Source organism: Rattus norvegicus, chromosome 9 (assembly GCF_021556685.1).
Source record: "Rattus norvegicus strain SHRSP/BbbUtx chromosome 9, alternate assembly SHRSP_T2T, whole genome shotgun sequence".
NCBI lineage: Eukaryota > Metazoa > Chordata > Mammalia > Rodentia > Muridae > Rattus > Rattus norvegicus.
The window spans coordinates 64,428,946-64,443,306 of record NC_141542.1 but is presented as its reverse complement, the minus strand read 5'-3'; the positions used below and the strand labels follow the sequence as shown (position 1 = coordinate 64,443,306).

The window sequence follows — 14,361 nt, the reverse complement described above, 5'->3', positions numbered from 1 at the left end:
TTTGTCTTTACACCAGTCCACAAATGACACAAACTCAGTAGCAAACACACTATACATTTTAATCTTTCCCAGATTAGCAATGTAATTCTCTCAATGCCTACCTACAGGCTAAGATGAATATTATGAGTACATTAAAGATAGGCCAGGCTAAGCTACAATGGTCCCTAGGTAGGCCGTTCAGTGATAAACAGTGATATGGAAATAAAACTAAACAAACCTTCTCCCCAAGTCGCTATGGTCATGGTATTTTATCACAGCAATAGTAACCCTAACAAAGACAATTTAGTACCAGGATTGTGGGGTTATTGCTGTGACAGACCTGACCATGCTGTTTGGAGGTGGATCAACCTCCAAACCTTGGAACTTTGGGTTAGAAAAGCCATTGAGTGTTGAGAGCTCAGTGAGCCGTTCTGTAGAAGACTGGGGGATAAGAATGTTGAAAGCGGTGCAGCCTGGAGGCCTGGCTTGGGAAGTTTCAGAGGGGAGCAAAGATCCTGCCAGGCCATATGAATTAAGAATCCATGGTTCTGGTTAGCTGAGGCTGAAGAATTGGTCATGATTAACAAGAAACACTAAAATGAAACCTTTGCTCTGTTGGGATAATGGATGCTGGTCAGCTGACACTAAAGTTTCAGCTGTGATTAAAATGAGATCAGAATCATTGGGGTAATGTCTTCTGGGAAGTATTTCCTTAGTCAGTACACAGAAGCTGTGTCCCAGAAGTGGCCAAGTTTTTACCTCCTGTTGGCAGCCAAACTTTGTGGTATAATTTACTCAGGTCCGGTTATGAAGGCATGAGATCATGGAGAACAGCCAAGGCTTGGCACTATGGGGCAGGGCTGGAGTCCCTGAAGAAAGCAAAGAAGAGGCTATTGAGTGGCACTGTTAGGAGGTGTGGCCTTTTGGGAGTAGGTATGGCCTTGTTGGAGGAAGCATGTCATTGTGGGGATGGGCTGGAGACCCTCCTCCTAGTCACATTAGGACCATTCTGCCCCTGTTTTCCTTTGGATAAAGATGTAGAACTATCACCTCTTCCAGTGCCATGCCTGCCTTGACACTGCCATGTTTCCTGGATTGATCTTCTGAATCTACAAGCCAGCCCCAATTAAATGTTAAATGAGAGTTGCTTTGGTCATGGTGTCTATTCACAGCAGTAAAATCCTAAGACAGTTAAGATAGTATTCTGCTGCCTAGTTGCACAGAAGAGCCCAGAATTTTGGAGATGTCATTACCATGGGATGGCCACCAAGAACATCAGCAGCAGTGAGAGGGGAACTAGCAGGAACATAGAAAACAAGCTGTGTGTTGCAGAGGGCAGAGGTACCTAGATTATAAGTGAATCCCAGATGTTGGACATTGAGCTATTTATACTGTTGAGTATAGTTTTGCTTTGTTCAGATTATGCCTTGTTTTTTCCCTTTGAAGAAAATACTTAATTTATTTTTGATTTTACAAGGTCCCACAATTGAGACTAAATTAAAAAAATTTTTTTAACTACTTTTATTTTTTTACAATCCAGTCATTACCACCATCCAGGTCTGCCCTCCCACAGTTCCTCATCCCTTTCTTTCTCCCCCCTGGGCCCCTTAGACCTCCCTACTCCCTGGAACCTCAAGTCTATCGAGGGTTTGGCAAGTCTTCTCCCACTGAGTCCAGACCAGGCAGTCCACTGCTGTATATATGTCTGGGGGCTCAGACCAGCTCATGCATGCTGTCTGCTTGGTGACACAGTGTCTGAGAGATCTCAGGGGCCTGGGTTAGTTGAGACTGCTGGTCTTCCTATGGGATTGCCCTCCTCCTCAGCTTCTTCCAGCCTTTCCCTAATTCAACCAATTCAGTCTCCGACTTCAATCCAATGGTTGGGTGTAAGTATCTGCCTCTGCCTCAGTCAGCTGCTTGTTGGGCCTCTTGGTAGACAGTCATGCTAGGCTCCTGACTGAGCACACCATAGCATTAGTAATAGTATCAAGCCTTGGAGCCTCGCCTTGAGCTGGATCCCAATTTGGGCCTGTCACTGGACCTTCTTTCCCTCAGTCTCTTTTCCATTTTTGCTATAGTTCTTTTAGACATGAACAATTTTGGGTCAGAATTTTTGACTGTGGGATGGCAACCCCATCCCTCTACTGGAGGTAGACTCTAAGAGTTCCCTCTCTCCACTGTTGGGCATTTATCTAAAGTCCCTCCCTTGAGTCCTGAGACTCTCACCTCCCAGGTCTCTCATTCTTTCTAGAGGGTATTCCCCCATCTCACACCCCCAGGTTGCATATTTCCATTCTTTCTTCAGGGCTTCTCTTATGTCTCTCCCTACCCCCTACCTGATCATGGTTCCCCTTTACCCTCCCCTTTTCCTCTTCCACTAAGGTCCCTCCTTCCCTCTGCCTCCCATGACTGTTTTCTTCTCTCTCCCAAATGGAACTGAAGCATTTGAGCCCTTTGGCTTGTTATCTTTCTTGAGTTCTGTGAATTGAATCCTAGTTATTCTGTACTTTTTGGGCTGATATCCACTTATTAGTGAGTACATACCATGCATATCCTTTTGGGTCTGAGTTACCTCACTCAGGATATTTTCTAGTTCTATCCATTTGCCTGCCAAACTTATGATGTCTTCATTCTTAGTAGCTGAATAGTATTCCATTGTGTGAATAAACCACATTTATAAATCCATTCTTCTGTTGTGGGCCATCTGGGTTGTTTCTAGCTTCTGGCCATCACAAAATAAGGCTGTTATGAACATAGTAATATGACCATAGGTGGCCCTGTGGTATGGTGGGGCATCTTTTAGGTATATGTCCAGGAGTGGTATAGCTGTGTTCTCAGGTAGTACTATGACCACTTTTCTGAGGAAACTCCAGATTGATTTCAAGAGTGGTTGTATCAGTTTGCAATCTCATCAGTAATGGAGGAGTGTTTCTCTTTCTCTGCAAACTTGCCAAAATGTGCTGTCACCTGAGTTTTTGATCTTAGTCATTCTGATTTGTGTGAGGTGGAATCTCAGGGTCATTTTGATTTGCATTTTGCTGATGACTAAGAACTTTAAACATTTCTTTAAGTGCTTCTTGGCCATTTGAGAGCGTATTTGGGGAGGTTTCAGTAGCTGAAGATTCTGGTGAGTTATTAAACCAACTCCAGATTCTTTTTTTTTAAACCTCTGCAATTATTAGTTTATTAGTATCATCCAGGACTCATGTTCAGTATTCCTCCTCAAATTACAGAACAAAGGCAACTGTAAAGAACCCAAGTCAAAATGATATAACAGCACTCCATCACAAAAGCGCGGAAAATTACAAGAACGCTATTTTAAAACACTGGCACTTTAAGAGAATGATAATCTCAAAAAAAGAAAAAAGAAAAAAGAAAACCCACAAAATTGCCAAATTGTTCCCTAAACTAAGCAGATTAAACATGATTAATGAATGAGTTTGGGCTTTATAAAGAAAAAGCAAATGGCTTGGACAACTGGTACTAATATGCAAAGTTTATCCGCTTTCCTTGTATCTGACTTATAAAGGGACAAACCACAATATAGGAAAATATACCCTTCATTTTAAATGTGGCATAATTTTAAAAGCTGGCTCAACTAATTAAATATACCTTTAAACAGTCAAGTTTCCTGAGCAATCCGTATTTAGATAGAAGGGCAAAGGCATTACAGCCAGCTTCTCATGATAGCCTTCGCTGGGACTAAGGTCAACAAATAGTACAGCAGTCTTGTATTTTAAGCTCACGCTTTTGGGGATACATTCTCATGTCTTTAGTAGGGGAAACTGCAAAATATAACTGTCATTGCACAGTAATGGCAGTTAAAGGAGTCCTCAGGTAAGGAGCAGAACACACTTTTCTATTAGTCCTTCAAGGACAGACTTTCAAACTGTTTGATTCTAATAATCCCATGGTGTGACAGAATTGATCACTCCTTGCTTTGCTAAGTAGAGTATCTCTTATCCAACTGATGACAATTTTGGAGAATTCTTCAACTGTGGATGAACATGTTACCCCTACCACAATATGCAGGGTGTGTGGACAAAAGATTTTTCCAGCTAACTGTGTGAAGATGCACACTAATAATCCATGTGACCCAAAATGGGCAGAAGCAAAAGACTAGCTTCCCCTTGAGAAGAAAACTTTCAGACCTATGAAAAGGACAACAGTACTAATAAAAAAAATTGTATTTACTTAGAAGCATTCAGAATGTCAACAAAACAGCCGCCATTTTTTTTTTTTTTTTGCAATTACAGAGTGGTATTCAGTTAACAGAACAACAATTACCTTCGTACAAGCTGCATCAGAGACAATTGAAGATGGAAAGAAAAAAAAAAAGAAAACCAAAAGAAAAAAAAAACAAAAACAAAAAAAGAAACCAAAAACCAAACTACTGTCCCCATATATAACTAATTTGTGCTGTGCACCAACAAGAACCTGCTTTAATTTCCATGCCAATTTACAACCCCAGTCTGTACCAGGCAAGGTTAGTGGCTATTGAAAATACCACCAGGACAGGGCTAGCTAAAGACACATTCCGTAGTGTGTTAACTATACAAAAACAGACACTGTACAGTTTAAAAACAAATCTTACACAGCCTTACATTTCAATTTTTTTTCTTTAAAAGGAGTGAGTTGTGTACAGGGGCGTTAAATGCTTTATAGACAAGAAAAAAAAAACTGCGCTAGAACCAACTTACTCATCATCATCTTCTTCATCTTCATCTTCCTCTTCTTCTTCATCCTCTTCATCCTCCTCGTCGTCTTCCTCTTCCTTCTTTTTCTTGCTCTTCTCAGCCTTGTCCACCCCCTTTTTCGCTGCATCAGGTTTTCCTTTAGCTCTGTAGGCAGCGATATCCTTCTCGTACTTCTCCTTCAGCTTGGCGGCCATCTTCCCACAGGGCTGCTTGTCATCATGGCAGTGCTGTTCCACATCTCTCCTAGTTTCTTCACAACATCACCAGTGGATCAGCCAGGATGCTCGCCTTTGATTTTTGGGCAGTACTCAGAACAGAACAAGAAGAGGCCGAAGGAGGCCTCTTGGGGGCACTGGGGTCCTTGAACTTCTTTTTGGTCGCCCCTTTGGGGGGGATGTAGGTTTTCATTTCTCTTTCATAACGAGCCTTGTCAGCCTTTGCCATATCTTCAAATTTCCCCTTTTCTTTAGCAGACATGGTCTTCCACCTCTCTGAGCACTTCTTGGAGAACTCTGAGAAGTTGACAGAAGCATCCGGGTGCTTCTTCTTGTGCTCCTCCCGGCAGGTTTGCACAAAGAATGCGTATGAGGACATTTTGCCTCTCGGCTTCTTAAGATCTCCTTTGCCCATGTTTAGTTGATTTTCCTCAGTGAGGCACAGAGTCGCCCAGTGCCGGTCCGGCTCTCGCTTGCCCCGGCGCTCTCTCTATGGAGCTCAATGTACTCCCAACTCCATATTCTTAAAAGATTCATCCTTATACTTTTGCTCCTCTAGAACCACTCCCAGTAACAATTTCTGTATTAGTCATGGTTCTATAGAGTCACAGTACTTATGGGTAGTCTCTATATAGTAAGGGAATTTGTTATGATGACTTATAGTCTATAGTCCAACTCTCCAGCAAAGTTAAGCTGTGAAAGGGAAGTCCAAGAATCTAATAGTTGCTCAGTCCCACAAGGCTAGATTCCAACAGATGTGCTAGCAAGTAAATGCAAGCTGGTGAAGAGTGACTCTTCCTTCTTCTGTCCTTATATAGGTCTCCAGCAGAAAGTGTGTCCCAGATAGTAAAGGTTTATACCACTGTACCTGGATCTGGGACTTGTTTTGTCCCAGGCTGACTTTGAACTCAGAGATCACCTTGCCTTAAGTCTCCTGGGACTTATAGCCACTATGCCTCAAGATCTCCATGTCAAGATCCAGGTTGGAAACTAGTATCTCCCAGCCTCAAGATTTTAATCAAAGGTGATCCTTCTAATTCTGGATTGTAGTTCATTCCAGATATAGTCAAGTTGACAACCAGGAATAGCCATTATACCCACTATTATTATGTGGGGTTCCATGTGTGTTAGGAGCTCTAATAAAGTTTCTTTTATGAATGTGGTTGTCCTTGCATTTGGGGCATAGATCTTCAGAGTTGAGACTTTCTCTTGAAAGTTGATTAATTTCTTGTTTATTCTCTGGTGTAGATATCCTCCTTGTGTTGGAGTTTTCCTTCTAGAATCCTCTGTAGGGCTGGTTTGGTAGATAGATATTGTTTAAATTTGGTTTTGTCAAGGAACGTTTTGGTTTATCCATCTATGATGATGAAGCGTTTTGCAGGGCATAGTAGCCTGGGCTGGCATTTGTTTTCTCTTAGGGTCCAGACTCTTCAGGCTTTTTGTGTCTCTGTTGAGAAGTCTGATGTACTTCTGATAGGTCTACCTTTATATGTTACTTGGCTTTTTTTTCCTTACAGCTTTTAATATTCTTTGTTTTGTACATTTAGTGTTTTGATTATTATGTGATGAGAGGATTTTTTTTCTGGTCCAATCTATTTGGTGTTCTATATGCTTCTTGTACATTTATGGTCATTCCATTCTTTAGGTTAGCAAAGTTTTCTTCTATGATTTTGTTCACATTTTTTGATCCTTTGAGCTGATCCTTCGCTCTCTCCTCTTCCTATTATTCTTAGGTTTGGTCTTTTCTAAACATTTATTTATTTATTTATTTATTTATTTATTTATTTATTTATTTATTTATTTATTTATGCTTTCTGCCTGCATGTATGCCTGTTGGCCAGAAGAGGGCACCAGACCTGATTACAGATGGTTGTGAGCCACCATGTGGTTGCTGGGAATTGAACTCAGGACCTCTGAAAGAGTAGACAGTGCTCTGAACCTCTGAGCCATTTCTCCAGCCCTAGGTTTGGTCTTTTCATTGTGTCCTGGATTTCCTGGATGTTTTGGGTTAGGATTTTTTTATGCTTTGTATTTTCTTTGACTGTTGTGTTATTATCTTCTCAGGTATCTTCTATGCCTGAGATTCTGTCTTCTCTCTCTTGTGTTCCATTGTTGACATCTATAACTCCTAACCTCTTTTCTAGGTTTACCATTTCTATGGCTGTGAGAGACTGAATTTTTAAAGAGATCATAGGTTTCAAAGAGACTTTGGATTTTTAAGGAGATTGAATTTGTAAAGACCATTGGATTTTTTTTCCTCCATCTTTATTAAATTGGGTATTTCTTATTTACATTTCAACTATTATTTCCTTTCCTGGTTTCCAGGCCAACATCCCTCTAACCCTTCCCCCTCCCCTTCTATATGGGTGTTCCCCTCCCCATCCTCCCCCTATTACCGCCCTCCCCCCAATAATCTCATTCACTGGGTGTTCAGTCTTGGCAGGACCAAGGGTTTCCCCTTTCACTGGTGCCCTTACTAGGCTATTCATTGCTACCTATGCAGTTGGAGCCCAGGGTCAGTCCATGTATAGTCTTTAGGTAGTGGCTTAGTCCCTGGAAGCTCTGGTTGGTTGACATTGTTGTTCATATGGGGTCTCAAGCCCCCTCAAGCTCTTTCAGTTCTTTCTCTGAATCCTTCAACGGGGGGCGGGGTTCCCGTTCTCAGTTCAGTGGTTTGCTGCTGGCATTCGCCTCTGTATTTGCTGTATTCTGGCTGTATCTCTCAGGAGAGATCTACATCCGGCTCCTGTCGGCCTGCACTTCTTAGCTTCATCCATCTTATCTAATTGGGTGGCTGTATATGTATGGGCCACATGTGGGCCAGGCTCTGAATGGGTGTTCCTTCTCCCTCTGTTCTAAACTTTGCCTCCCTATCCCCTCCCAAGGGTATTCTTGTTCCCCTTTTAAAGAAGGAGTGAAGCATTCGCATTTTGGTCATCCTTCTTGAGTTTCATGTGTTCTGTGCATTTAGGGTAATTTGAGCATTTGGGCTAATAGCCACTTATCAATGAGTGCATACCATGTGTGTTTTTCTGTGATTGGGTTAGCTCACTCAGGATGATATTTTACAGTTCCATCCATTTGCCTATGAATTTCATAAAGTCATTGTTTTTTATAGCTGAGTAATATTCCATTGTGTAGATGTACCACATTTTCTGTATTCATTCCTCTGTTGAAAGGCATCTGAGTTCTTTCCAGCTTCTGGCTATTATAAATAAGGCTGCTATGAACATAGTGGAGCACGTGTCTTTTTTATATGTTGGGGCATCTTTTGGGTATATGCCCAAAAGAGGTTATGGTGTTGCTATTAATGTGTGATCTTGAAAATAAAAAGAAAAGAAAGCTATGGCTTAACAGTGATGTGTTTGTGTGTCAAATTGACATGGGGTACTGGATAGTTTTTTTTTCATCTTGACACAAGGTAAAATCATTTAAGAGGAAAGAACCTCATTAAATGAATACTTCCATATAATCTGGCTGTATACAAACCTGTAGGGCATTTTCTTAATTAGTTACTGATGTAGGAGGGCCCAGTCCATTGGAGATGGTTCCATCCCTGGGATGGTGGTCCTCATTTCTATAAGAAAGCAACCTGAGAAACCCATAGAGAGCAAGCCTGTAAGCAGTGCTCCACCATGGGCTCTGTCTTAGCTCCTGCCTTGAGGTCCCTGCCCTATTTTGTTCCTATCTTGACCTCCTTCATTAATGCATAGTGATATGGAAATATAAACCAAAGAAACCCTTTCCTTCTCAAGTTGCTTTGGTCATGGTCTTTAATTTCAGCAATAGAAACCCTAACTAAGATAGATGCATTTAATACAATCTTGGCTTACATTATTTTCTTTTTAACATAGAAGGAAGGAATCTTATGATACCCAGGCTCTTCTTTTTTTTTTTTTTTTTTTGGTTCTTTTTTTCGGAGCTGGGGACCGAACCCAGGGCCTTGCGCTTCCTAGGCAAGCGCTCTACCACTGAGCTAAATCCCCAACCCCACCCAGGCGCTCTTCTTAAACAATCTATGTAGTAGAAAGCTATCCTAGGACTTGTAATTCTCCCGATAAATGCTAAAATTGTAGATATGTGTGCTGCTATGTCTGGCTTGACTTACAGTATTTTCAATGCATCATGCTCTTACTGGGTTCTTACTCCACTGTAAATTGAGAAGCATCTGTTATATATGCCATAGACTGTTATTTAGTCAGAAGAGGAAGTTTTGATATATGCTACAACATGGATGAACCGTAAGTGAAATAAGCCAGATACAAAAAGGCAAGTATTGCATGAGTCCACTTATATGGAAGGTATAAAATAGGTAAATAAGTTATAAGGTATCAGGTGCCATGGCCCATAAGCTGGTCCCTGACATATGACTGGGAGTAAGGGGAGATTAAGAAAGTCAGACACAAGTAAATTAAAGCTGGGATCCAGTGGGCTGTGCACTTGGATGGAGACTCACCAGCAGCTGGATACTTAGTGAGTCGATTATATATGGCATGAGTTAAGGGACAGTTAGTCAGTCTCAGTGGGGAGCAGTCTCATGGACATGCATTTCAGCACGAGGGGTTGGTATCTTTTTGCATGTACTATTTTTAGCTAAATGTTGACTGTTTGCAGCACCCATACTTGGTCCAGGTAAAGACCTTGTCATTCCCATGAGTCTGAGGCACTGGTGTCCTTGACATGGCTTCATTATGTCAACAAAACACATTCAATGAGGACTTCACCCATTCTCTACAGCTGAGGACTAGAGGGCAATTGGGGAATTATTGCTTTGTGGCTTTAGAGTTTCTGTTAGATGACAAAAACTTGAATACCAGATCTTGATCGTTGTTTGCCCAACAACATTAAAATTGTATGTAATTGATGTCACTGAATCGTAGACTTAAAAATGGCTATAAATGGTTATAGGTTATATGTACTTTATATAGTAAAAAAGAAATAAAAACACTAAGCATATAATTCTATTGTTAGCAATTCCTCTAGGCTCCACCCAACAGTTACCTAGGAACAGCTTTCACAGCCACCTGCTAGGTATGAGTCTATATGAAGACTATTCAGCACCTTGCCCTCTCTCTCTTCTCTACATATCCCCAGTTGTCCTCTTCCCCATCTCCTCTCCCTTTCTGTTCTTCTCTGTTCTCCTCCTTTCCTGGCCACAACCCTTTTCATGTCCCCTTCCCTTCCCACCAATAAATCTTCTTCATATTAGGTCTGTTGCATGGCTGATTTCTCAGGGGGAACACCTTGGCAGGGTCCACTGAAGTGCTCTCTCGCACCATGTTATACTACGTCTATTCATAAAACACAACACCTATTACTCAGGTGGTTGAGGCAGAAGGCTCACAACAGTAAGAATATGGCCCCATCTAAAAGCAAAATCATAAACAAAAGTGCTAACACTGATAAATGGGAACTTTGGAAGTAGATGGTCAGTCATACTTTATAAGAAGCTATTGACTGAGACAACACACACACACACACACACACACACACACGAACAGAGGATGGGGAGGGTGAGAGGCAATGGAGTAACATGACAAATCTAGGGAAATCTGACTCTGGAGACCAACATCGTGTGCAGATCTGAGTTTCTTGCCCATAAGCTTATCAACAGTGTTTGAGGCAATACTAAGTCCAGAAATTCTTGGCCAACCGTATCTTGACACACCTTCACCATGCCCCAATGAAAGCCCTGGTTGATAAAGTAACTGAGAAGGAGTCAGGGGAGTATTGTCACCCATGAATACTTCCTTGAAGAATGGGGAAGCAGCCACTACCGTGGCTTTCATTTCTTTTTGCTATCTTACTGGTGTGCTGGGAGCCATCTTAAATCTAATGCAAGTGCAGCAGACCAGGACTCTTCATGGAGTCACAGGAGACTGTGGAATTTTACTTTTCATCCCACTGTTTCCTTCACAAGTTTGAGCCCCCCTCCCTACCACACACACACATACAAATGCACATTCACTCTAAGTATAATTCATGTACCTAAAGAAAAACAACCAGACAAATTCTAGGAGTTATGTAACTCTTGATGGATGCAGTTCTATAATTCAGATATAGATATGTCTGACTTAAGCTATGATCAGGGTCAACCACCCACAGGTTATAACACGTAACACTATAGCTATAGAGATTAGCCAAAATCCCCCGTCGATCCATAAAAAGGCATGTTCCAAAAATATAAGGAAGCATAGAGCAGAATACCTGCAAGACATCTCACAGCCAACCCTGATGTGTAATTTAACAGTGAAAGGGTTCAGGACATGTAAATAGATGCACTGATGGGATCCATGGATGCAATCCACTGATGAGATCCCTGCTGTGGGAGACTTAGGTAGAGATCAGAAAGGTGAGCATGTTGGAGGCTGAGAGTTATGTGGAAAGGAGGGACAAGAAGGCAACTGGAAGAATGAATGAAATGAGCAGATGCTTAAGAACACATTTCATTACAGCGTCTTTATCAGATCCAGGCCATTCTTTCATCTGTGCCAGACTGTGGCTGTCAGATATGAATTTGTATGCATTGGTCCTTTGTAACTCTGCTAGCCCCGCCCACTATGCCAGCCCCTCCCACTGATCCCAAGACCACTCTCAGTAGGTTTCTCAGATAAGAGTGAGCTCTTTCAAAATACTTTCTGCTGGGTGTTGTGAACCTGTCTTATAGCTGTACTGCTGTGGAAAAGCACCACGCAGCCTGGCAGCCAGCCCAGGACTGTGACTAGAATTGAAATCTCAGAATAGCCCAAGGTCCTTTATCAAGGTTAGAGTGGCAGATGTGACTGACTGGGAATCGCGAGTCAGGGGCAAATGGCCCACATTCAAAGTGGTCACTCCGAGGAAGGACACAGAGCAGTAGTGCTGAGGTATGAACACAGGGCCACCATAGAAGACTCTTACATCAGCACTGACCCTGGTGGCCTTTCTGATGCCAGAGGCTGTATCAGAGCAATGTGGTTGCTTACTAGAATAGGCAGCTAGAGACTGCCAGGAAATCACGAGGGAAGCCCGTGGCCTTGGAATGACCCTGTCTCCTCCACCTGTCACCTCTTCATACTTTTTCCCTAGGGACTAATTCTCCCCCACCCTGGATTAAAATCCCAGCTGTTACATCTTCTGTTAGGCAAGAAATCCCGATTTCTTCTTAGTCAACAATATTGGAATGAACTATAAATGGCTGTCAGCCTTTCTTGGTCTCTGGCTGCCTTTGAAAATCCAAGAAGTGCCAAGGCTAGTCCTGGGTGCTATAATTTAGTAAATATGTGACGTCCCCTTTATATTCTGTGTTTCTCCGAATTTCATAATAATTCTCTGAGAAATATACAATTTGGCTTCTTCCCCCCAGAAAACTAAGGTTGGGTTTGGATTTTGACTGTAAGCAGCAACTTTGGGAGACTATATGATTTGAATTAGCTTATAAGTGAGAGTAACAACTTAACAAAGACCGATACATTTGAGGATGGGTAACTTTGCCAAGGGACCTTTGCAGTTCCTGAGGTTACTATGACTATTGAAAGTGACAAATTTCCCCACTACTGTATTTGCACGTTACAGGTTATTCCAACTCCAGCATGGTAGATCTTAGCGGAAATCACCACATCTGGCTCTTCACTGCATTTTGAGTTCACCCACAGTAGAAACAGGATTCTGTCTTTGAAAATAATGTAACTTCTGTAAGCATCATGCATGGATGACTTCAAGAAGAATAGTGAACCTAAAAGCTGACAACTCTCTTGACAGCACGCTGACTTTTCCTGGATGAAATTAAGTAGAAGAAAAGGAAGACGCTCATGCACCCTTTCAGATATAACGCATATTTAATGGAATAATCTTGATGTGGGGCATCTCAGAAAGGATTTTACATGAGCTCCGCACATAACTCTCATGCCCACACAAGAATAACACGTCTTTGGTCTCTGCAGGTTTCTCAGAGGAAGTCGAGTCAACCATTGGCATTGGAAGGGCAGAGAGGAGTGAACTATGCCTTTCCAAATGGTAGAAACTTGGAGCAGAGGGAGGGGCCCTTCTCCCAACAGCCCACCCAGGACTACTTCAGAGGCAGTGACCATGGAAGACAGTTTATTGCTTGTTATCTAAGCCAGTGTGAGTAGCCAGGCAGGATTTCTGGGTTTTTGTTTTTCTTTGATGTATGGGTTAAAACTCAAGGTTTTTATGGTTATAAAAAAACCCCCTCATATTCAAGGTTTTTATGGTTATAAAAAAACCCCTCATATTTAAAAAAACACTAATTTTAGACAGATAAGACATGTTTATATAGAAAACATGCAACAGAAATATTCAGCCAGATTTAGAATGTCCAGAAAAACTTGGTCATGAAATAATTAAAGTATATTTTATATTTATATAGTATACACTTATGTATACTTAGTTTTTGAAAAGTCTAAAGGAATACCTAGTGTGGTGGAATTCTAATGCTCTGGAAATGGAGGCAAGGGGGTCAGTAGTTCAAGGTTACCTTTGGTTACATAGTGACTTCCAGGCCAGCCTGGCTATATGAGATCCAGTCTTAAGACAATCTGAAAGCATATTGTTGACATAGAGCTTGTAAACTATTTTTACTCAGTGTGTAAGGGACGCCATTCCGTCTTACAAAATGGGCCCTGTTGCTCACAGCTGTGTGATATGTTGCTAGATGTAACATCATTAGTGTGTCTCCAGATGATGATGTCATGAGAGTGCACACCATTATAAACAATGATATAAATATGCTTGTGCTCCCAGTTTTTTATACTAGTTCCTTATTTCCCTGAGATAAAATTCTACAACATTATAGAATTTACTATACTTCTTTCAAGGATTTTGCTGTCTTGCCTTATTTATTTGTTTACTCAAATAGGATCTCATGGCCACACTGGCCTTCAATTCCCTATGCTGCTGAGGGTAACCTTAAATTTTCTGATTCTCCAGGCCCCACTTTTCAAGTGATAGGGTGATGTCATAATCTATCATACCTGATTCTTTTAAAGTTTTTGTTTTATATAGATAAGTTAGTGATGTTTTAGCAGTTTCAATTCTGACCAACTGAGTGTTGTTGATACAGACAAGCAGAGCAAATGATATGGAAACCTAGGATTTCCACTTGGCTTGGCCTATGTACATATTCTGCCCTGAACAATAAACCTAGCAGTGTTTTGATAATCTAGGACTCCAACTTGCCTCAGGTTAAACATATGCCTGCTTTAAGCAATGCAAATAAGTTACTTTCCCTAGCAACCTCCCCAGTGTGCTCCATTTCTAACCAAACAGGTATTGGAGCACACCTTGAAGGCAAGGGAGATGGGTCAGTACAGCCTAAACTGGTTTTGACTACATGTTCAATGAGGCAAACTCTGTCATCCAAGTGAGTTTGTACAGCAGATACCTGTACCATCTTATGTCTATGCCTACACATATTATTATTATTATGAGATACAGTAAGCAAAGGCTTATCTAATTCAAGTCTGTCAATC

The 14,361-nt window shown here is 41.5% G+C and overlaps 1 pseudogene; it reads right to left on the bottom strand.

The window, feature by feature from the left end:
- Positions 1 to 4,675: 4,675 nt before the first annotated feature.
- LOC108352026 (high mobility group protein B1 pseudogene) lies at positions 4,676 to 5,403 on the bottom strand (annotated as a pseudogene).
- Between the last annotated feature and the right edge of the window lie 8,958 nt (positions 5,404 to 14,361).